At 47.9% G+C, this 22,367-nt stretch overlaps 1 protein-coding gene across 1 annotated transcript in view; it reads right to left on the reverse strand.

Annotated features, from left to right (window-relative positions):
* Positions 1–1,379: 1,379 nt before the first annotated feature.
* TWIST2 (twist family bHLH transcription factor 2) overlaps positions 1,380–22,367 on the reverse strand; it is a 38,718-nt gene continuing 17,730 nt past the window's right edge. Inside the window, exon 2 of the mRNA XM_076340730.1 lies at positions 1,380–1,705. The gene's annotated coding sequence lies outside the window, so the exon portion shown is untranslated. The remainder of the gene's footprint in view (positions 1,706–22,367) is intronic.

The following is a 22,367-nucleotide window of genomic DNA, read 5'->3' on the forward strand; positions in this document are numbered from 1 at the left end:
TCTCTCTCTGTCACCTCAGTGTTGCAGCCTAGACGCTCTCAAGCTAACCAATGTTGCTGTTAATCCAGCAGGGAAAGGGTGTGAGAACAAAAGGTCATTTGGGATAATTTAGCCCCATGTTTCCAGATCCACTGTGATTGTTCTTTAAAAGATTTTTTTTTAAATTTTTTTTTCAGAATGAATTATTTTTACATATGTTATTTATGACCTGGAAATTGAAACCTGGATTCAGCATGTGTATGACTGAGGGTCTGTCGGGGCTCTGCAAGACAGTGGAGGAAGGTTAGTGAGCACTAGCAAAGCTCACCAGTGTTTGTTTGCAGGGTGGAAAGTAAGTAGGAAGGAGGAGCAGATCAACGACTCTGGGTGACCATTTCTGTAGTGCAACTGGCTTTGTAGGTTATGCATCTCTTCTGGGCACAATAGGCAAAGGCCTCTCTGGGTCATGGGCACAGCTTTTCCATTGCCATGTGTTCATGCAGCACCTCACACAGCAGCATGCAGCCCCTCTTTGAGAAATGCTTGCCCTTGGCATTTCCACCAGCAACCGTGACCAACTTGTTACTCTAGCTGAAGGCAAGCGTGCAGACCAGTGGGTCTGATGCATACCGAGGTATGTTGCCTTTTGCTTAATAAAGGGCTCTGCTGAGAGCAGAAGCCAGTCAAGCAGTGCGTTGGAGACCACAGTGCTGAAGAGGTGCATGCCTCCTCTGCAGCACCTGCAGCCTGAGCAAACCTCCTTAGCCAGGGTGCAAGTAAATAACCAACTACTTCTGGTATATGCAGGCAGACATCAGCCTGGACAAGTGATACTCATACCTTCTGCACCCCATCACCCACTACCTGGGAAACAGATTTTAGCCAAATCAGTGAGTGCCAAAACATTGTGGGGTGCAAGAAAGCGGCTCAGCTTCTGTTCAGAGCTGTGCAGTCAAGAATGTAAATCTCATACCCCCGGTAGCTGCATGACATCTTTATTTTTATTGGCAAGAGAAGCAGTATACACAGCAACATTGCAGTCTCTTAGCTCGTTAAAAATATCTCAATAAATAAAACAAATAAGCAACATATACACTGGAACAGAAAATGAAAAAAAAAAGGGGGGGGTGAGCGGTAGCAAATCATGGAGCAATAAGGAAGAGGCGGTAGACTGTGGAGGGCAGTCTGTAATCCAGGCTGTACTTGAAACAAATCATGCAGGGAGCTGGGAACATGGTGGGCTTTTTTCTTCTTTTTTTTTTCTGAGAGCCTTGGTCCAGTTTTGACATTACTGTACAAGAAATCAGGTTTTGAATTTTAAAAAATAGACAAAAATTACCAAAAAAGAATACAGCTAAGGGGAAGTAAAATCCAAACCCAAAGATTTCTCATAAATGTATTCCTGAATTAAGATTTTTCAGAAAAAAAAAAAATTAGAAATAAAACCAAATGCACAGACAGACAGACACAAAACCCAACAACAATGAACAACCAGGAATGTTGCTTCTCTTTTCTCTTTGGTCAGTTGCTTGGGGAGAGATGTTGCAAAGGTTCAGACCATTAGCTTTGGTGCTGTTTTCTGCTCAGTCTAAGTGGTCCACAAGAGTTCAGAGCGAGGGAGGTCAAGAGGGGTCTTTTGGACCAGTTTACTTGAGGTTGTTAAGGTTTCAGAAGCTACAAACTTGGATACATCCCAATTCCACTTCAGTCCCAGACACTGGACAGTCTGGAGAGAAGGAAAAAAAAAAAAGAAAAGAAAAATAAATACACCAAATACAGGACATCTTGCTGAGATATGTTGTCTCATAAGTTCTTTTCCCCTACAAATCAAGGCTGTGGTTCAACCACCCTGATTTCAACCACGTGTTGAAACCTGCTCCTGGTCCCAGCAGTGTGGAGGCACACGGTTAACCCAGCAGCTGGGCGAGATCCAATGCACCAGGAGCAGCCCTCACCACTCCTTAAGCAAGTGAAACAGGGAGATCGGATGCTCACGTGCCTGAGATGGGCTTTAGAAACCCTACCCACAGTGACTCTCAGGTCCTCCTGCAAAATCAGGCAAACCCTGCTGGAAACAAATACGTTTTCTTTCCATCCAGTGGTAACATATTTATGCAATATCTAAGCACATCCAAAAACAACAAAAAAAGGAACCTAAACTTAACAGTTCCTTTGACTTTTGGATGTATAGCCTAAGTTCTGAGTCTGGTAATGCCACAGCCTTTTTTTGCATCTTACTGTGAAATGGTAAATCCACAGGCAGGAGCAATGTATCCATCAAAAAGTCCATATGCTGCCAGCAGCGTCTCCAGCTCTGAGGGATGTTGTGCTAAACCCCTATTTTCCACACAGTTCCTGGTGACCCATCCCTGCATATCGTCTCTCCTCTGCCCCATTTATCAGGATGTGACAAGACGCAGCAACACATTGGGGAGCCCTGTTACCTGTGGGGTTTGCTCTGATCTGCAGCAACCTGCTGCTGCTCATTTGTGGGCTGGTGGGACAGACTCTGTGACCCAGCAGTGCCCATGGGAGATGCCGTCTAACTAGGGGGAGAGATGGCTTTGCAGGCGAGATGCTGTTTCTGCTTTCAGAAAGCCACCTCAGCTCATATATCAAAAAGCAGATATAATTATTTCCTCCCACTAAGGAAAGCTTCTATTTAGCTTATTTCCTTTCCTTTCCTTCTCAAAGTTATTAATTATCTAATTACAACCACATTCTGCAGACGAGCTTGGGACTTGACAGGCTGCCCAGGACCACTTAGGGAAGCTTAACTGCTTGGTGTGTGCGGGTGGTGGTGGTTTGTGTATGCGCACGTCTGACAGATGACAGGCTGTCCCTTTCCTGATGCTGGTGTTGCCGCAGCCCTAGCCGGGGAGGGACTCAGGAGAGGAAAATAAAATACAGGGAGGAGGAAGATACCATGGAGCGATTTTCTGCTTGAGCCTGGGGGCAACCTTTAAGCTCAGTTTCTTTTTTCAATTTTTTTTCTCCAGCAAGGGGTGGAGGATGATCACTGCCAGCTACATGACAAATTGCTGTGCCCTGCTCTTCTCTGAACCCAGCTGCCATGTAAAACAAGGTGAAACCAGATAGAAAGCAATACTGAGCTGATCTATTTCCACTGATTTTTTAAATCCCACCCAAAACTGTAGAGATCAGCACAAAGCTGCTCTTAGAGCAAAGCCGGCCATTTGCAAGCCAATGTCTTTAACCCAGGGTGAGACGCCCTGCTCCGGCTGCTGCTGCAGTACGGGATCTCGTTTCCACTGGTCCTTTCTGGTTTCCAGCAGCTCTTTTGGCTCTGGCCAACTGGAAAAATGGGAATTTCACAGCAGCTCAGTGCTAACAGGGTGTTTTGGCTTCCCTGTTACGGTGAGATGAATGAGCACTGAGCACGGTCTACCCTGTGGACGGCAGCGCTGCTGTGACCCAGGGCTCTGGCATGGCTCTGCCAGGTCCCCTCCCATGCTCCCAGGCTTAACCCATCCTTTCCCATCCCACACAGGGCACCAGGACCAGGGTCATGGTGGGCAGATGTGGCTGCTGTTCAACCATCGCTTGGCTAATGCCCGGTTACCAGCCCTGGCAGGAGCAGATGATCTGGTAGGCTGTCTTCCACTGTTATTTTCTGTGATTATCCACTGAACATTAAAGCAGCCTATCTCAGCTGATGGAGCAATATTATGACCAGATACAGAGGTCACCCAAAGGAAGCTGCTATACCTGGCCATGAAGGGGTTATTCTCCCCATCTTGACATGTACTTGTGTTTCAGTTCACATTGTGTAACATTTTGCTTGTTGTTCTTACCACATATTCTGTATAAGATTGACATCAAAGAGTAAAACCCGCTCATTCACAGACCAAATCTGTCAGCACGAGAGAAGGAAAGAAGTGCACAAGATGAGAAACCCCCTCTGTGTGACCTACTTGCTCTGTTTCTTCTTCTCTGGACCTTTGGGATGTTGGATGCTGACTGCTTTTGAAAATCTGGCTCTAAGTAGGAATTTTGAAAACACATAACAGAAGGAGGTGGGCATCTGCTCGTTGCATGAGGGACACACTTCAGTGGTGGGATGTATGGAAACATGTCCTCTGCAGGCAGAGAAGTGATAAGGTGTGTGATGTCTGCACCCAACCTGTTGCTCCTCAGTTACCCCCTCCAGGTCACTTGAACAGAGCAGTACTGTGCTAAAAACCTGATAGCATCCCATGTGGAGCTTTATAAGGTGAGGGGACTTCAGTGGCTTCTCAGTTTGCTTAAAAGAGCACTACGTATATTGGAGAAATTATACTCTGAATCTGGCTTGTGATCCTCATATCACAAACCTGGTCCTTGCTCACTGCACAGTTTGAATCTTGCAGGGGGAGGGAGGATCAGCTCCTGGCTGAGGAAGATGGATAATACCCCCCAAAACCTGCAGGATGGTCTTTCCTCCTCTGCTACCCAGTGCTGCCACATCACTGCAGCCAGACCGTTCATGGTGGCTGCCTCCTCCTTCTCCTTGTTTCTGGAGAGCCCATCTTGAAGTGTCCCACTAAACCCAGTGCCTTGTGCCTGGGCCCCCAGAAGGGCTGGCTCTGATCTTCCAGCTTGTCATACACCGAAAGGGGAAGCACTGCCCTGCTTGCCTTCAGGAGCTATAAAATGAGTCACCAGAGCCCTTCTGGCTCTGTCCCCTCTTAAATTATATAGATAGCTTTTCCATAACAATTTTGTGCTTTAATGGACGCTCCCAAGGTCGTGCTTCATGTTTATGATCCTTTAAGCCCAGAGGGGCTCAGCACGGCATTCGTCAAAGCCTGCCAAGGCACTCAGATGGTGGCTACTCCTGCGGCACTTCTCAAGTCCTCTCCCACAAGCCAGACCCACGGAGGTTTCCTAATGCAGTCCTGCAGGAACGGCTGCAGGTTTCCTATGGCAGCTGAATGACGAGGTATGGATCTATGGGGTTTATTCTTAAAAGAAGCAGCAAAGCCCATAGCGGATTTCATGGAGACGGGGCAGAGTTTCTTCCTGGCACTAAGCTGGTGTGGTAGGACAGCAGGACCTTGCAGAGCTTAGTTTTAATCCTAGCTCACACACAGGTTTGCTATGTAATTGCTCTCTCTGCATGTGCCTCAGTTTCCCTGGTTGGGAAATTGCAGTACATCCCTTCCCTTATAGTATCTGGACTGAGAGATGATATACGTTGAAGGTCTCTGCTGAACATAGTTTCCAAGCATTTCTCTGACCCTGTAGCTTGTAACACAGAATATAGTTGTTATGCACTGCTATACCGCAGACCCAATGCAGTTTCCGCTATATGGTGAATTGAGGGCTTGCTGCTCTATTTTTCCCTTGCTTTAGGAGCATTCCCCAGCCCAAGAGCACAGCATAGAAACCACAAGAGCCAAGAGCTGCAGGCTTGATGTAAGGTGGCAGCAAGAGCAGACCCCTGGTTACAAGAAATTTTGCAACTGGTCCCTGAAGACCTTGCTTATATAGGATTAGGGTGGTTTTGGTTACAAAGGGATTGAAATAATTTCCACAACATGGCCAAGAGTGCAAATGAAATATGAAATGCAGAAAAACCGTTTGAGTTTGGGTTTGTTGTTTTTTTTTTTTAAGGATGCTTTTTCAATTTCTTTTAAAGTTGGGAATGTAAAAAAATGGTTCTGTGCCTGGGGCCCAGCCTCTCTCCCTCCACATGGGTTTTGGCCAGCCAAAATCCCTGCCAGGAAAGTGCTGACCAACATTCTTGCCTTGTGTTTGGGGCTGGGGATGCGGTCACACAGTGAGGAGGGGATGAGGGGTGTGAGCATCAGTGTAGTTCAGCATATACCAGCTGCTTGCCCTGATCCCTGACAAAACCAGGACAAGCAGTCACCGAGAAGTTTATAGACTGTTTCCTCCCCCCTTTCCCTTCAACTTGGGGAAGTAAAAACCAGCGTGGGTTAAAGCCGAGACCCTGGCCCCACCCCATGGGTCAGTGCGGGGCACTCTGCCCGTGGGCTGATGATGCTGCCTTCGGGCACCTCCAGAGTGGATGTGGTTTCTGAATGAGCATCCTTGATGAATGGAGTTTGAATTGCAATAACAAATTTCTTATAAGTGACACGGGTGGGCACACTTCTCACCAACCCCACGTGTGGCTGCCCCAGCGGTCCCAGCCAGCTTCCCCATGGGTCTGTGTTGTCCTGGCAGCTCTGCTGCCTCCAGCACCATTCCTGCCACCATATTTTGCCTCCTTTGAAGTCTCCCTCCCCAGACTGCGCCTGCTTTTTAAGCATCCCACAACATTCATTTTAATGGGATGTTAACTTCAAAGGCTGCTTTTTTGCAGGCTGTGGAGGTTTGGAGCGGGGAGCGGCGTTGCTGCGAGGCAGGCTGGTGAGCAGTGGGCCTGCCTGGGGTGAGGAGGTAGGACACAAGAAGAGCAGGCAGCTTTGCTGGGCACAGGCGACAAAAGAGCTCTGCGATCTTCCTCCCCAGGAAACAAACCCACACTGAGGAAGCAAGTGTTAAACCAGCCCACAAACTCAGCTGGAGATCCCCATTGCCACCATCTCAAAACTCATCATTGCAAAATGAGAATAACCAGAAGGGATAAATACAGGGAAACGTACAACAAAAGCCTACTCAGGCTATCACTAGTCCTGGCTGATAATTAAGGCTTTATTTTGCTAGGTGCTGCACAATAGCTGGTAAGATGTTACAGGGACATTACAGTGTGGATGGGGAAGGAGAAGTCCCCTGTTGAGTTGGATTTGCTTGGAGATAACACCTGAGCAAGATGGGGCAGAACAAGCATGTCAGGCAGTGACCTCTCTGGTTGTTGTTACCCAGGTGTGTACCTTCAGGGCTGGAGACCCTTTATATGTTTATAAAGAAGAGGAAAATGTGACGTAGGTTATTCTGGAATAGTCCAACCACTGGGTTCAAGCAATGCTGGGTTACAACACAAAAGGGGACGCTCCTGCTCTAGAAAAATCAATAAAATGTTTCAGTCGGCGCTAAGTAGCAGCTGCCCTTAATATTTTTCAAAATAAATAAATGCAGCTAGTTCAGTTATTGCATTATGTCATACCCCCAGTACGCCCGCCCGCCGCACTAGCACTGCGTGCATCCTGCCCCGTAGGCACGGGGACGGGGACGGGGAAAACAACAGCGAACAATACAAAACGTGACTTGAGGGTGCACGTGTCGGCCCCCGTGCCTTCAGAGAGAAAAGGTCAGCATGGGCTGGCGTGAATTATTGAAATGTCAAAGCAAGCAGCTCCAGAAATCGGGTTGTTCTTTTTTAGATTAGGAAATGCCAAGCTGGAGGGGAGGACAAATCTCAGCATTTTGACTCTCAGGCCAGAAAGTCTGAATTTGGATTATTTGGGGCCACGAGAGCCCCGTCTTGCCTGGCTACCGGGACAGTGGGGTGAATGCGAGCCATAGCAGGCGACCCAGGCTCCTGAGAACATCCCATGCTCCTCTTTCCCCACCCCTGTGACCCAGCTCAACCCCAAATTTGCCAGCCAAGGGGACTGCCATTAAGACCTACATGGCAGCTTGAAGTGCAGAGGTCTGAGACACCCAGGAGGATCTTGCTGGGGGCACAGAAATCACCTAACCTGGTGGGGGTTGTCATCATCACGGGCAGTGTCCCTACACGAGGTGCTTGCTGCCAAACACTCCCAATTCAGCCCTTAACCTTGCTCATTCCTGAACGTGGTGAACCAGGGACCACTGCTCCCAGCTGCCTTAGGAATGACAACTTTAAAAAAGCATATGGCAAGTATCAATCATAATATCCACCGTCAGGTTTGTACACTTTGCCTTCCAGCATCCTGTGTTTTTTTGTCTGCTCATAACCTTCTGAAACTTATGCTGCTTGAGCTGAAAACTTTCCATGCCCAACGGTGATTCCTCTTTCTTGTCGTTTTTGTTTTCTGGAGCCTAGGCAAAAATGGTCCAGCTGTTTCAGAGCACAGGGAGAGTGGAAAACAGCCGCGCTCCAAAATGCTGAAGGCTTTCCCGTGACTGTATGTTGGAGGCTGGGACGGCAGTGGGTGGAAAGCTGCAAGGCAGCATGCAAATCACCCAGCTTGCAAAGTGGCGTCCCACCTGGACCTGGAGGAAATTAAGTTTGTTTTGACCTCGTTCTGAGCCTCCTAAATTTGCCTTCCAACTATGCATGGACTAAGTGTTTCTGTGAGCCATATGAAGCAGACTTAAGGCAGGAAGCATGGGGAGTTATTTTGGCTTGGCTTTTATCACAGAACCATTAAACTTGCACCACAGCCACCGTGAAGCAGCAGAGATGTGCTAGGGTGGAGGCGAGGTGGTGGCTGCCAGGAGCTGGCTTGGAGCTGGACTCACGACCAGCACATTGGGACGTACACAGGCAAACCAGGTATTTGCTACCTGGATGAGGTGAAATGTGTTCCCAGCAGAGTGCCTGGCCAACTTCAGCAAACCAGCATGGCTCCTTAACCCTGGGAGGTGGGATGCCTCTTGCCTCCCTCCTGCCTGAAGAAGCACCTGGTGTCACATAGGAAGCTGAAGTTAAGGTATGCCCAAGCGCAGGCTGTGCATGCAGCCTTGCCTCTCTCCTGCCATGCCCACAAACCCCCTGAGCCCTCCTACAAAGGATCATCTTCACCTGATGCTGTCCTCCCTCTGCCTGCTTCACCCTGAAACAAGAGCAATTGCTCTGTAGCTGAAGGCAGCCCCACTTGTTTCTAGAGTTTGTAGAGAAAATTCTGCTCTATCAGTCAAAACTGGGTGTCAGAAAGTGATGTCAGAGTGACACCAGGGGAATTTTCAAAGGCTTTTCAATTCTGCAGTTCCCGTGCAGAAATTTCTACATATACCTTGTATCAAAAAGGCTAAAACCCAAATCAAAACACATGGAAAATTTCAGTTGAATTAATCAAGTTTTTAGATGTTATTATGGAAACATGGGTCTCTGTTCTGTTTAAGGATGGGAAAACTGTATCTGCACATGCTGTGTTCATGTTTATGCATGGCTTAATATATGCTCAAATATTTTTATAGCAAAGTCAAAGGAAGAAAGGATCTGCTGTTACGTGTATAGCATACATAAAGCTACACTTGCTGCAGGCATTGCGTGGATCTGTACCAAAGGGATATTCTCAAATTATCTTATGGAGTTGTCAGCTGTCCCCAGAGCCAAAATGGACAGTAGCATATATTTCAAATTTAAAATATTTTTGTGATTTAGATGGTGCAAAAATGCAACTTTTTAGGAAAAATACCTTATTGCTTAGCAGCAGCAGGACCTTTGAAAGCAGGTAAGCACATGCTCTTCTGTGTGGGAAAAGCCAGCATGTGGCAACCCCTGAGAAGGATGGAGAACCATACTTCAGAAAGCCATTTCCCAGAGTGCCTGGGTGGGGAAAACAAGACGGCAGCAGTCTGAGGTGGGACACCAACGCTTTGGTCGTGTCCTTGAGCACATCTACCTTGCTGCGCACACATCTGCCTGGGAAACCAGCCCGTACTTGCTTGTACAATAGTCCCTGGGGATCCCCAGCTGCAATGCAAGGGGCTGGGGGATCTCCTTCTGAACATGACCAGAGGCAAGCAGCAGAGGTGAGGCACGAAGGGGAAACTGAGACACAAAGGAACGGCACCTTAAAATAGCAGAAATCCCTTGATTTTTAGGGCGTTTCCCACCACGAAAGGCTAAAAAGATGGGGATGGGGAATAAATTCCCACCCTCGTGGTTGCTTTCTGGCCTCTGGGGAGTGCTGGTCCTTGTGGCCATGGCACAGACCCCTCCGTGGGCTGGGAAAGGAGAGAGTCTGAATGCGCGGCTGTCCCTCAAGCAACAGAAAAGGCAGCAGGGCCAGTCTGCAAGGCTTCAGAAGGGAGGAAGCAGCGGAGAAAGGAATTCAGATAATTGTGTACATGCAGGGGGGGAGAGAGGGCCAAAATCAGATCTAATGCTGCGGGTACGGACAGACTGAAACCAGATACCCTGGCTTGTGTTTTTCTGCCTTTGCTGGTATGAACCTTATCAACGATCCGCTCTTGAAGTCTCCCAGATGAAGGAAAGCCACAATTATGTGCATCTTACAGCTGGGAAACCATTTAAAAACATATCCCTTGCAGTTGTTCATTCCTGAGCTGCAGGGCTGCCCCCTGCTATCACCAAACGTACGCCTCACCGTCTAGAGGAAAGCCTCTAATCTAATTTACCCCAGGCTTTTCAGACCTTGGAGGATTTATCTGCCCATGGCTGGTCTGAGGGAAAACATCCTCCCTGCGTCCGGCGGCTCCCCAGTTTGTTATCGGGAGCGTAACTAGCTGTTTGATGGGGATGTAGCATAAGAAAAAGGAGATTTAAGACTTTTCTCCTCCCTCCGAGACTGTTTCGGTCTCCCCGGCCCACCCTGCCCACTGTTGAGAAAGGTCGATGGCTTGCTCACACCTCACTGTCCGGGAAAAATTGCAGCAATGAAAGATCCTAAAGAGACAACGCCAAAAAAAGGAACCAACGGGAGAGCCCGTGGCCCTGGTCCCTCCTGCCGATGTCTTGTCCTGGCCAGCGGAGCAGGACGGAGCACACCCGCGAGCCTGGGGACCGGACCAGCTGCCAAAAATGGTTCCTCACCCACAGCTGAAATAAATCTGGGGCACTTTACAAGTCTTCCTCACATAAATAACTACCCACAGCAGAGAGAAGTGGATTGATTAAATTAAAAAAAAAAAAAAAAAAGTCTAATGTCAGCAAGCAGCCAATATTGATTGAAATGACTGAACAATCTTGCTTTAAATCCTTTTTTTTTCCCTTCACTCTGCTGCAGAAAGTCTCATTGGTGCCCATAGCCACCCAGCTAAATAGACATTATCTATGGAGTAGGTGTCAGGGCGTGCTGTCCTGGAAGAGCTGCCAGACCTGTAAGGTGTTCGAGTCCAGTTTAACAATGCTGTAATGTATTTGTCACTGCTTATTTTTTCTTTCCTTCTTGCCAGACTTTTTTTTTTAATTATAAAAAAAAATTAACAAAATGTAGAAAACTGACATTTTAGAAGTGCATGAGATACCATTTGCTTGCATGGATCCAGTGCAGTTGACACTGCTGTTTTTACCTGAATGGCCTGCATTTAAAACTGCTTTATTAATCTATAATCTATGGGCTTATCTACTAACATATGAATCAGCAGTTAGTTGACTGCTTTTGACTGCCACATACTTTACTATTTTGGTATCTATCATGCAGCTGACCTTCTTGCACCCAGTTTGTATTTAAAGGTGGAAAATGAGCTTTCCCATTCTTCCAGCTTCAGGCATACTTCTGCAAGGCTAAACTACCTGGAGCAAAAGAGGTGTCTCTGGTACCAGAGGAGGCTGCAACCCTCACAAACAAGTTTAACACCTCTGCATGCTCTGATTTCGATTTTCCCTTAGCTCCTGATAACTGAGCTGTTGGACTTTCCTTGGGGCTTCAGTTCCTTTCCACCTGAGAAGAGAGAGGTGCTCACCAAAGAGAGAAGCTGAAGGTCTGGTGCAGCCCCATCCTGGACCTGCGAGATGCTTGCAAGCTCAGAGCTCCTCTGGGAAGCCAGCTCTGCCCCAGTGCGAATCAGCATAGACCACCCATGCCCATCAGCGCGAGAAAGCTGAGGTGGCCTCTGTCACACCCAGAAACTCGTGGGCTCAACCACTTCCCATGGAAAAATTTGCCCTTTGGGGCCCCGAAACACCTAGAGAAAACCACTTCTTCTGCATTTCGGTTTGTGGCTGATTGATCTAGCCCAGATAAAATCAGTCGCGTGGGGCTGGCTTCACCGTAGGGAGGAGAAGTGAGAGCTCTGCAAGGAAGCATTTTGCTGCTGGGACACTCAGGGTTTCTGTGTTATGTCCTGCCCCTCTGCAGCAACTTCTGGGCAGTTAGTAATGTTTGTTCCAAGGTGCTGTGTCCCTCCCTCGCCAGAAAAGTAAACCAAAAAAAAAAAGCTTTAAACAGGAAGGAGCCCCCCCCAAAGGAACATTTCCCCCAGCCCTGCACTCCTCCACAGCCCAAGCATCAGCCTCTGTGGGGCAGTGGGGTTCATTGCAGCTGGAGGAGGAGGTAGGTTTGTGGGAGCCCCTTGTTAAAATTTTGGCAGTACATCACTGAAAGCGCTGCTAGAAATTGCCGAAAGGCGGAAGCTGCTAATGAGCAGTTGGAGCAGGAAAAAGCAGAGCTGCTTCAACGTCTGAAAGCACCATCTAAGCTCTGTCCTCGACTCTGCCCAGCTGCCTCGTGGGTGGCTCAGAAGAACAAGCGCTGGGGGACACCACCAACATCTCCTGACCCACAAAAGGGCAAATGGCCAGGGAAAGCCAGCGGCTGGGGGCAAAGAAGGACAGGAGGCCACCACCAGCCCTCCTGGCTAATAGAGCAGCAGAGAAAGCCCACTGCTGTTTCTTTGGGCTCATCTCCCCTCCCCAAAGGCACTCACACACAAGCATGGCTTTGCACAAGAAAGGTGTGGAATAAAGGAGCAGGCAGGGGGGAAAAAAGGCAGGGAATGAGATGTTCTTCTTGGGCAGCTCAGGTAAAATATATGGAGTTGGGGAGAAGAGGTAGCACAGATGTACGTGTCCTTATACTGTGACTCTGAAGCTGATGAGGCTCAGGCTGAGGATGAGGGCAGTCATTTCACATCTTATTCTGCCTCGTGAGCCCCCGATCCTCCGGCCTCTGGGCTTCTCAGATCAATACGGGCTCCAGCTGCCAGACCACGAGCAATTCTGGGCAGGCACTGAGTTCTCCCTGCCTGAAATGCATACCCGCTACCCACTTGGGCTAACCAAAACAGTGCTAAAGCGATGGAAATATGTTACGTAGAAATCAGATAAGGAGGGCAAAGTTGTTATGTATGGGCCATATACTTCTACTGAGATGCTCGCAGCAAAAGCCATGTGCAAATCTTATCCTGCACAAATACAGCTTGCAAGCTGAAGCTTAATTTATGAGACAGTTGCATGACTTGTTGTTACAGCTTAATCACTTATGCCATCAGCTGTGCTATGATGACTGACCATGTATCTGCCCTAAGCTGTTTGGAAAGTAAAATATATTGGTGTTTAAGACAAACATGTTCTTGTAGACTGACTGAGACTATCTGGGACGAAAATATCCGTAGGAACATGATTGTCTTCCTCTTGGAAATATGTGAAGACAGTGGCTTTGGGCAGCTGGTGCCACACGCAGCATGGTGTGCAGCATGCTCTGACAATGCTGGCAGTCAGTGTGAAATGTGTCTCTGGTCCCTGTCCGTCTCTACAGGGATAAAGACAACTGATATATGAAATGGGCTGTAAAAATACCCTTCTGCCTCTACTTCATTTTAGAATAGCAAAGAGTATTGGACAAAGGGAAACCTTTTCTCCTCCCTGCTGAGTTCCTGCCAAAATAATAAAAATTCTAGGAAAAACACCTTCTCTAAAAATAAATATATACATCTGCAGCTTTATTCTTTTTCCAAGGGAACTCTTTCGGTCTGGCCTGCTCAGCCAGTAGTTTCCCTCTTCTTCTTATTTTTCCTGTGTGCAGCAAGTATTCAGCTGCAGTCTGCAAACCTCATGAGGGGCAGCATCCCTGCAGGAAGCGAGAAGCATCGTTCTCTGGCTCCAGGCCTGGGACTGGGCACTGGCAGGTCCTACCCATGGATGAGACCTTTCTTACCCATTTCCCCACTTTACCTGTCCCTGCCCTGTTTAGATTAGGTACTTTGGGAGCAAGTCTTGCTGTCTCCATACATAGCCGAGCACAAGGAAGAACAGCTTCAGCTTTTTTTCATCAGTGCAGCACAAAGACTCTGTAATAAGGTTGACTCCTAAGAGTAAATCAGCAAGTGGATGATAGCAGCCATCCGTTATGACTGACTCAGCTATGCGGATTAATGCCAGTGGAATTAATAACAACAACAAAAAGCCTGCTTTAAAAGCATCTATGGTTTAAACTCCTTCCTTTAAAAAAAAAAAAAAAACACCAAAAAAACCTGGGGCCACCCACTAAAAAGCAGAGACAGTTTGCATAAAATCAGTGGCATTTTGTGGGCCTTTGTGAACAAAGGGGGACAGGTATGATTGCCTTACAAAGTCGGGGTGCTTTTTAATGTTCGATACAGTCACTGACAAATAGCAGCTGAAACACCTGTAGGCCAGATGTGCACAGCTGCATGTGTGCCGCGGCTGATCAATCTTCAGATTACATCACGCTCCAGATGCCTGACTTCAGAAACGCTTGGAAGGCAGAGCTGGAGCAAGCGAACAGCGAGCTTAGGCATTTCTTTCTTCCCAACGGCAATGCTGTGCCTCCTCTGCACGCAATGCCAAGCCCTTTTTTTGTCACTTTGACCTGCGTGATGCAACCTCAAAGCAAATAGAGGGAAAACCCTGGTCAGCCATTTGGGGAGAGACATTAGCATCCTATAGCCAGGAATAATGCCTCTGCATGAATAATGTGCTGGGGAGATGGGCTATGTACCTCTGCGTTTCTACCACCTGAGACCCAAAAAACCGTCAACACCCACCTTTGAGTTGGTCTATTCTGGTGCTTCTCCACACTGCAACACATGGCACAGTTTCACCATCTCTCTATGGGCACACGTGTGTGTGTGCATGTGTAAAGGAACTGCTGTGAAAGTCAAGCAATTTTAATTTTCAGTGGATTCATTCCCTGCTAGAAGTACGGCACTTGTGCCTATAACACTGGGAAGCAAAACTTTGCCTGCCATGAGAGAGACTTGGAGGTGATTGCTGAAAAAAGACGCTGATTTTTTTGCATTTGGAGTGGGGGAGAAAGTTTTCCCTTTGCTGCATGAAGCTGTGTTTGCTCTTCAAAATTGGCAGACAGATGCTGGGGCAGATTCCCTGAAGCTCGGGGGATTTAATCCTCAATTTTTACACTTATGGATCTTTACAGAGCATCACAAAAAGCCCTTAATGTGAAGAAGCAGGATTCCCCTGTTTCCTTGCCTAGCGTGCTCAATGTCACCATGCCCAGGTTTTGGCAGAGCTTGGACTCACATCCCAGGTGACATACCCAGATGTTTGCAGAGGAAAGGGAGCTACTTTGGCATCTCCCCCCTAGCATGAGGCAGCGTTTGAAGAATGTGCCCTCGCTCATCGCACCCTGGTCCCCAAAGTCAGTGACCGCAATTGCTCGGCCCCATCCCGGCAGTGTTTCACAGGGCGGCAGGTGCAGGTTTTTGATAACCACCCAGGCTCTGAGTAACAGCAGTGATTCAGTCTATGTGTTACTAATCTCCCAGGACTTTAGGAGGGGATTGTACCAGGCCAGGTCTCCATCTGGGATTAATCAACACAGCTTCATTGAAGTCAAGGGGCCAAATTTTCACTTGGAATAAACCAGCTTAACTCCACTGCAGTCAATAAAGCTACTCTGATCTTTTTTATGGCAAGAATAGTCCAACTCTTTAAAATACATGGGGTTACAGGGTGTTGCCCTCATGCAGAGGGAGTTACATTTTTATATGCCAAACAATCCCACTGGGGTAAGAAGTACTTGGCATTGAGTAAGGGACTTTGGCGTGTACCGGTGATGTTAACCACTCCGTGCTTCAGAGAAAGCCACTGGCCGACATGTGGAGCCGGGGCAAGCACAGCTCAGGACACGAGCCATGCTGCACACCAGGGCAGCTGCATTCACCTTTTGGGCACCCTGTAAGTGATTGATGCTAACACCATGCCTCTGGGAATGGCTACAGAGACCTTGAATACATGTGCTGGTAGACCACGGCTTGCTTTGCATTTGTTATCTGCTAGTGCCCAGAGGCTTTTTCTCTCTGTCTTTAATGGTCTGACAGATACATTAACATGGACACAAGCCTGTCAAGAGCCGTCCTGGGTCCTGTATCTCTCCTGGGCCATTTCTTCCAGCCTTTGCTGCAGTGCAAGTACTGCACTGTACAATCCTTCTCATAAACTTTACAGCTTTCACCTTCCATGCAGATGATATTACCCATGCTTAAAACTCTAGATTTCAGCCTGGGTCCTTTCACCCAGCTGCTGCTCTTTAGTTTAATGAGCCCCTTCCTCCTCTGCCTTGGTGTTTATAAGCAGCCTTGCCACCCCCCCCTTCTCTTCTCTCTCTCCATCTCCTTGTTAGTCTCTTCTCCACCCGAGAGTGCTGAGGGAGCTGGCGGAGGTGCTCGCCAAGCCGCTCTCCATCATTTATCAGCAGTCCTGGTTAACAGGGGAGGTCCCGGAAGACTGGAGGCTTGCCAATGTGACGCCCATCTACAAGAAGGGCCGGAAGGAGGATCCGGGGAACTACAGGCCTGTCAGCCTGACCTCGGTGCTGGGGAAGATTATGGAGTGGCTCATCTTGAGGGCGCTCACAAGGCATGAGCGGGACAACCAGGGGATCCGGCCTAGCCAGCACGGGTTCATGAGAGGCAGGTCCTGCTTGACCAACCTGATCTCCTTCTATGACCAGGTGACCCGCCTAGTGGATGAGGGAAAGGCTGTGGATGTGGTCTACCTGGACTTCAGCAAGGCCTTTGACACTGTCTCCCACAGCATTCTCCTAGAGAAGCTGGCGGCTCACGGCTTAGACAGGTGGACTCTGCGCTGGGTCAAAAACTGGCTGGATGGCCGGGCCCAGAGAGTTGTGGTGAATGGAGTTACATCCAGTTGGCGGCCGGTCACGAGCGGTGTTCCCCAGGGCTCAGTACTGGGGCCGGTCTTGTTTAATATCTTTATTGATGATCTGGATGAGGGGATTGAGTGCACCCTCAGTAAGTTTGCAGACAACACCAAGGTGGGTGGGAGTGTTGGTCTGCTCGAGGGTAGGAAGGCTCTGCAGAGGGACCTGGACAGGCTGGATCGATGGGCCCAGGCCAACTGTATGAGGTTCAACAAGGCCAAGTGCCGGGTCCTGCACTTCGGCCACAACAACCCCATGCAGCGCTACAGGCTTGGGGAAGAGTGGCTGGAAAGCTGCCCAGCAGAGAAGGACCTGGGGGTGTTGGTCGACAGCCGGCTGAACATGAGCCGGCAGTGTGCCCAGGCGGCCAAGAAGGCCAATGGCATCCTGGCCTGTATCAGAAATAGCGTGGCCAGCAGGACTAGGGAAGGGATCGTGCCCCTGTACTCGGCCCTGGTGAGGCCGCACCTCGAATACTGTGTTCAGTTTTGGGCCCCTCACTACAAGAAGGACGTTGAGGTGCTGGAGCGTGTCCAGAGAAGGGCAACGAGGCTGGTGAGGGGTCTGGAGAACAAGTCTTATGAGGAGCGGCTGAGGGAACTGGGACTGTTCAGCCTGGAGAAAAGGAGGCTGAGGGGAGACCTCATCGCTCTCTACAACTACCTGAAAGGAGGTTGTAGCGAGGTGGGGGTCGGTCTCTTCTCCCAAGTAACAAGCGATAGGACGAGAGGAAATGGCCTCAAGTTGCGGCAGGGGAGGTTTAGATTGGATGTAAGGAAAAATTTCTTTACTGAAGGAGTGGTGAAACATTGGAACAGGCTGCCCAGGGAAGTGGTGGAGTCCCCATCCCTGGAGGTTTTTAAAAGACGTGTAGATGAGGCGCTTAGGGACATGGTTTAGTGGGCATGGTGGTGTTGGGTTGACGGTTGGACTCGATGATCTTAGAGGTCTTTTCCAACCTCAATGATTCTATGATTCTATGATTCTATGATTCTCAAGGCTGACTCTCTACTGCCTGGGGATGCCCAACACAGCTTTGCATCAGGGGACCTTTGCAGGTCAAGTGGCAGGAGGCAAGGTTATTTGCATGGCTGGAAGGGGTTTTGGAGTCTGCAGGGTTGTTTTTGTGTGTGTGTGTTTGAATATGCTATGCTTCAGTATGGTCTTGTTTGCTTTGCTTCAAACCTCTTGGCTGGCTCAGAACCCCCAAATGCTTGAGGGTCTGTGTTTATGCACCTCAGGCTGTGGTGGCTACCAGAGGGGCTCCTAATTAAGGTAATGGTAAGGCTTTCTGGAGAGGAAGGCAATAACACAGCAGCTATAGGGAATAACGTGGTAGTGAATCTGCCTTGGGGCTGGTCATAGGTGAAATATTTTATCTTTATTTTTGCAGTTTCTGATGTCACTGTCCTACTTTGGGAGCATGGTCTTCTGAGGAGATAACAGTAACCTACTGGTCCCTGTCTGGGCACTGAGCAACCATGAATCACTCATTTTTCCAAGATTCATAAGGATAGCATCATTGCTTATAACTCAGCTTGAGGTTGGCCAGTTGCTTTACAGGCTTTCCTGAAACTGTTATGTGGGTGATGCTAGGCAAGCAAGTAACGGGAAGCAGGAGAGGGAGCGGTCTTACTCACAACCTCTTTAGCAACACGTTTCCAGCCTGGATGGTGCTGTGAGCTCCCCAGGATGAGAGCTGCCCAACCCACTGCTCTGCCCCAAGAGCCTGCACTCACATAAACTAATGTCCTGAGGGTTTTAATTTCCTCTGCAATGAGTAACTGATAATTTTTAAATTTTTTTTATATGTGACAGTGAGCTGCGAGTGGACACCAAAGGTGGTGTATTCTACTTGCTGTCTACCAGCTTTCTATGTTGCTGTTTCATGTTTCTTTTCTATAAATTTTCTATAAATAAGCTATCCTGCAGACAATTCAGAGCTCTCATGTCAGTTTTTCACCACACTTCTGGGGTTTATGGCTTCAAGAGGGGTAAAACAAAATTGGTCGCTCCCTTGTTGCTGTTTTTCAAAGGGGAACAAACAGTCTCACTCCAGCAAGTTCAAACTCCTGGAAGAAGAAACATGCAAAGATGAAATCTCTCTGCTAAAGGAGCAAAAAAGTCAGCGTGCCCTTAGTTTGTCTCCATTTAGTGAAGTATTTAACCACATGCATAATGTCTAAAAGTGTGCTGTTAGCCCCACTGAAGTCAGCAGGGCTAAGCACATGCACTAAGGATGTGCAGTGTGCTTTGCTGGATCAGAACAGGCTAGCAAATGACTACCAAAAACTTGAATTATATGCAGCATGCACAAAGAAACCTAGAAAAAGCTCTGGAAAATTGGTTTATATGGTCTTTTCCAGTCTGTCATTCCGCAAAAGACAGATGTATGTTTTCTTGACTGCAGTTGTCAGGGTTTTTTGGATTTGGGTGATTAAATGAATGGGTTAAGTCAACATTTTCAACCAGATTACTGTGTGGATGACTCAGCTCAATGCCAGCTGGCTGGTCTTGTTTAGGTTTGCCAGCTGCAAGCTGGACTTGTTTGAACCTTTGTGTCTGAGCTCTGCTAGGTTCCCACTGATCTAATAACCTATGTTACTGCGATAGCAATGCAATCTCCTTTCGGGGGGGGGGGGGGGGGGGCGAAGAGGAGCTCTCTGCATCTGTTCAAAACAAAGACTTTGTGCTTTGGCTGTGGCAATGCTGTTACTCTCTGAATTTTGCAAGCTGTCCTAGGATGTGCAGACCTAAGCTAAGCTTGTGCTCCTGTAAATCAGGGGCTTGCTCTGAAGTTGCTGCTGGTGGGCTTCTCATCTGCCTGCTTGGGTTTGACTGGTGCTGAACAGCTTTTCTGCTCTATACAACTGAGTTTTACATGCAGCTTATGTTTGCAGGACAGCAAAATGTTTCCTTAAGCTTCTTATTCCCCAGGTTAAAACTGCACATGCATGTTTGTGAAGCGTGAGGGAGGCTGGATGTTACATCTAGGAATTGAAGTGGAAGCTTTAAAGGCTCATTAAGAAATCGAATTGAATGCAGGTAGGGTATGTGGAAGTACTGATCTATTTCTGTCTAGAGAAGTGTGTGTGCATGCTTCTATATGCAGTACACAGATCACCTCTGATACCATGTTTAGACTTTAAATATACTGTAGGTATGGAGGAGCATAGGATGTCTGTAGTGACTTAATTTAAGCACTTTTCACTCCTCTGTGCTTTTTTGCCAGTTAAAGATGCTTTTGTTTTCTTTTGAAACTTCTGGTTGCCACTCTTATTCAGGCACAGATGTGTCTCATCATATCTATATGTATGCTGCACACTTCCCCTACACATCTATGCACCTATAATACAGCGCTTGCCCGTATCAGTAAATATTGGTGTGCATGTATATACATATATATATAATACTGTAAAGCTGGTGTTCAGCTGCTAGGGAGTGCAACCGTAGGGATACCACTGACAACCAAAGAGATTCTGGTTTTAGACATCACCTTGTGGAGAGAGTCCCCTCTTCCACCTGATCCTCAGTTCTTAGCAAATGTGATTAGCTGTATTTCTTACTACATCCTCACTTGAAAGGTAAATAGGTTTCTAAGGGTCAGCAGTTCCTCAACTTAAAGGCTCCTTAAAAACAGCAGTTATTCAAATCAACATCAATAAATGAGTGAATGGAATGAAGTTTTAGGAGATGGGCTCAGGGAGACCGGCTGGTTCTTGTGGCACACACTTTTTCCTTGAAGGTGGAAGAAGTAAGAAATGCAAATGGAAAGGAATTCATAAGTTCCCCTACCCGAATATGAGTGCTGCAGCTAGGAAGGATAAAGACCCTTACCCAGAGCAGCATGCCTGGCTGGGAGCTAGTCCCTGCAGTATGTCTGAAGCTGCAGCCCACTTGAACTGTAGCTGGAAACCTTGCAGCAATGCAATGTGCTTCTGTCCCTGTGGGACTGGCAGGAAGTCTTTGGAAATCAGCACTTCCCAAATGAAAATAACATTTGCTTGTGCCATGCCTGCCGGCTGGGGAGGTGTCCTCAGGCTGGGGGAGCTCTTGGGCCACACTGGTGTCCTGGAAGTGCACAGATGCACCCTACAGGAAACTTAACCTGACATCCCACACGATTTGGCTGAATAAAGTGATCTCTGCCCTTTCATACTTATTTATATTTTTAGTTGACTGCATAATCTGGCCCTCTAGAAAGTCCCTTCAGGAGGTCACACAGCTGAAATAATAGCTAATGAATTTTTAAAAATGATTTGGGAGTTATTAAATACTTTCTTCTTCCTTTCCTTCCCTTCCCTCAGTCCCTCTGGCAAACACTCCTGGGTTATCCCCCTGGAGTGCTTTCCATTCCAGGGCAGGGCATGCTGCAAAAGCATCCTAATGTGTATGAAGGAAGGACCTATACTCATCTCCAAGTGTTTGCATGCTGCCCCCAAACTAGGTAGAGCTGGAATAAGAAAGCTAGCTGAAGTGTGCCATAACACACCAGCTCCAGAGACTAAGGAGAACTTCCGGCATTGCTTTTCTCTCCAGAGATGTCCCTATTCACCTCACCTGGCTGTTTCATATCTGATTATGGAATGGTCTTAAATCAAGGGGATGGGGCTCTTAGACTTCTCCAGTATTAAACCATCCAAACTATTTCCATCTATGCTCTGTTAATGAAAGGAACTGAGTTTATTCCTTTCAGTGGAGCTGTACCTGGTTACACAAGCTAGGTTCTGCCAGCAGAAATTGGTGGCTTGTACCTGTTCTGGGGGAATCTGCTCCCCTTTTCTGTGTCTGCAAAAATCCTCCCATGTGCATGGGCTGTGGATCAGATGCTTAGCTTTTGGGGACTCACTGCCTGGCCAGGGGATCATCTCTGATGAGACCCAGACAAGTTGTCTTGGTGGCTGATGATTGCTCTTAGGCACAGGAGAGCCAAGGGAATACCTGTGGGCTGCCTTTCCAGGAAAGGGAGCTGTGGTCTAGTCCAGGGACCAGAAATGTCTGTGGAGATGGCCTGGGCAACTGCAGTAGCAGGACATGTAGAGGCTACTCTGAACCAGCTTGTGTCTTCTGGACTTCCAGCTGTATATTTCAAACCTGAAAATGTTGATTTATCCCTACTTATGTTAGTCTCATATGTTATGGATTAAAGTTTTTCCAAGAGATTCAAAGAGAAACTAAATGATAAAGACTCTCAGACATGAGCATAGGCTGGTATCCTCAAAAGGATCAAGGAAATTTAGTGCCCTTCAAAAATCTCAGCTCTGGAGGGGCCCTAAATCTTTTTGGCCTTACCTCTCAGCTCCAGTCTGTTCATCAGACCCTCTCACTTCGCTAATAACAGATCAGAGGAAGATAGTCTTTGTTGTTTGAAGGCCAAGTTCAGTGTGATGCTCTGGTGTGGGGAGTGAGCATGCACACACAGTGAAGGTGAAATAGTTTTATGCTTCAGCTCAGTGGTGTTTGACCATGTTAGTTCTTTCCTTTGATTGCCTCCAAAACAGCCTGGCTGCCTGTTGGGTGGGGCTGAAAAACCATCAGGGTGAATTCTGAGCTACCTCAGGTTCAGTAGCAGGTGAGAGCTGGGGATCCCTGGCTGCAGGTAGGGAGCTGAGCACCTACTGTTCCTGTGGGAGAGCTGGTGGGGGCTTCAGCTCAACTTTGGGTGAAGGTTGGTCTCCTCATGTTAGCATGATGCTTTGTCAGTCTTGGCCTCCCTTT

The sequence above is a fragment of the Aptenodytes patagonicus genome, chromosome 6 (assembly GCF_965638725.1).
Source record: "Aptenodytes patagonicus chromosome 6, bAptPat1.pri.cur, whole genome shotgun sequence".
NCBI lineage: Eukaryota > Metazoa > Chordata > Aves > Sphenisciformes > Spheniscidae > Aptenodytes > Aptenodytes patagonicus.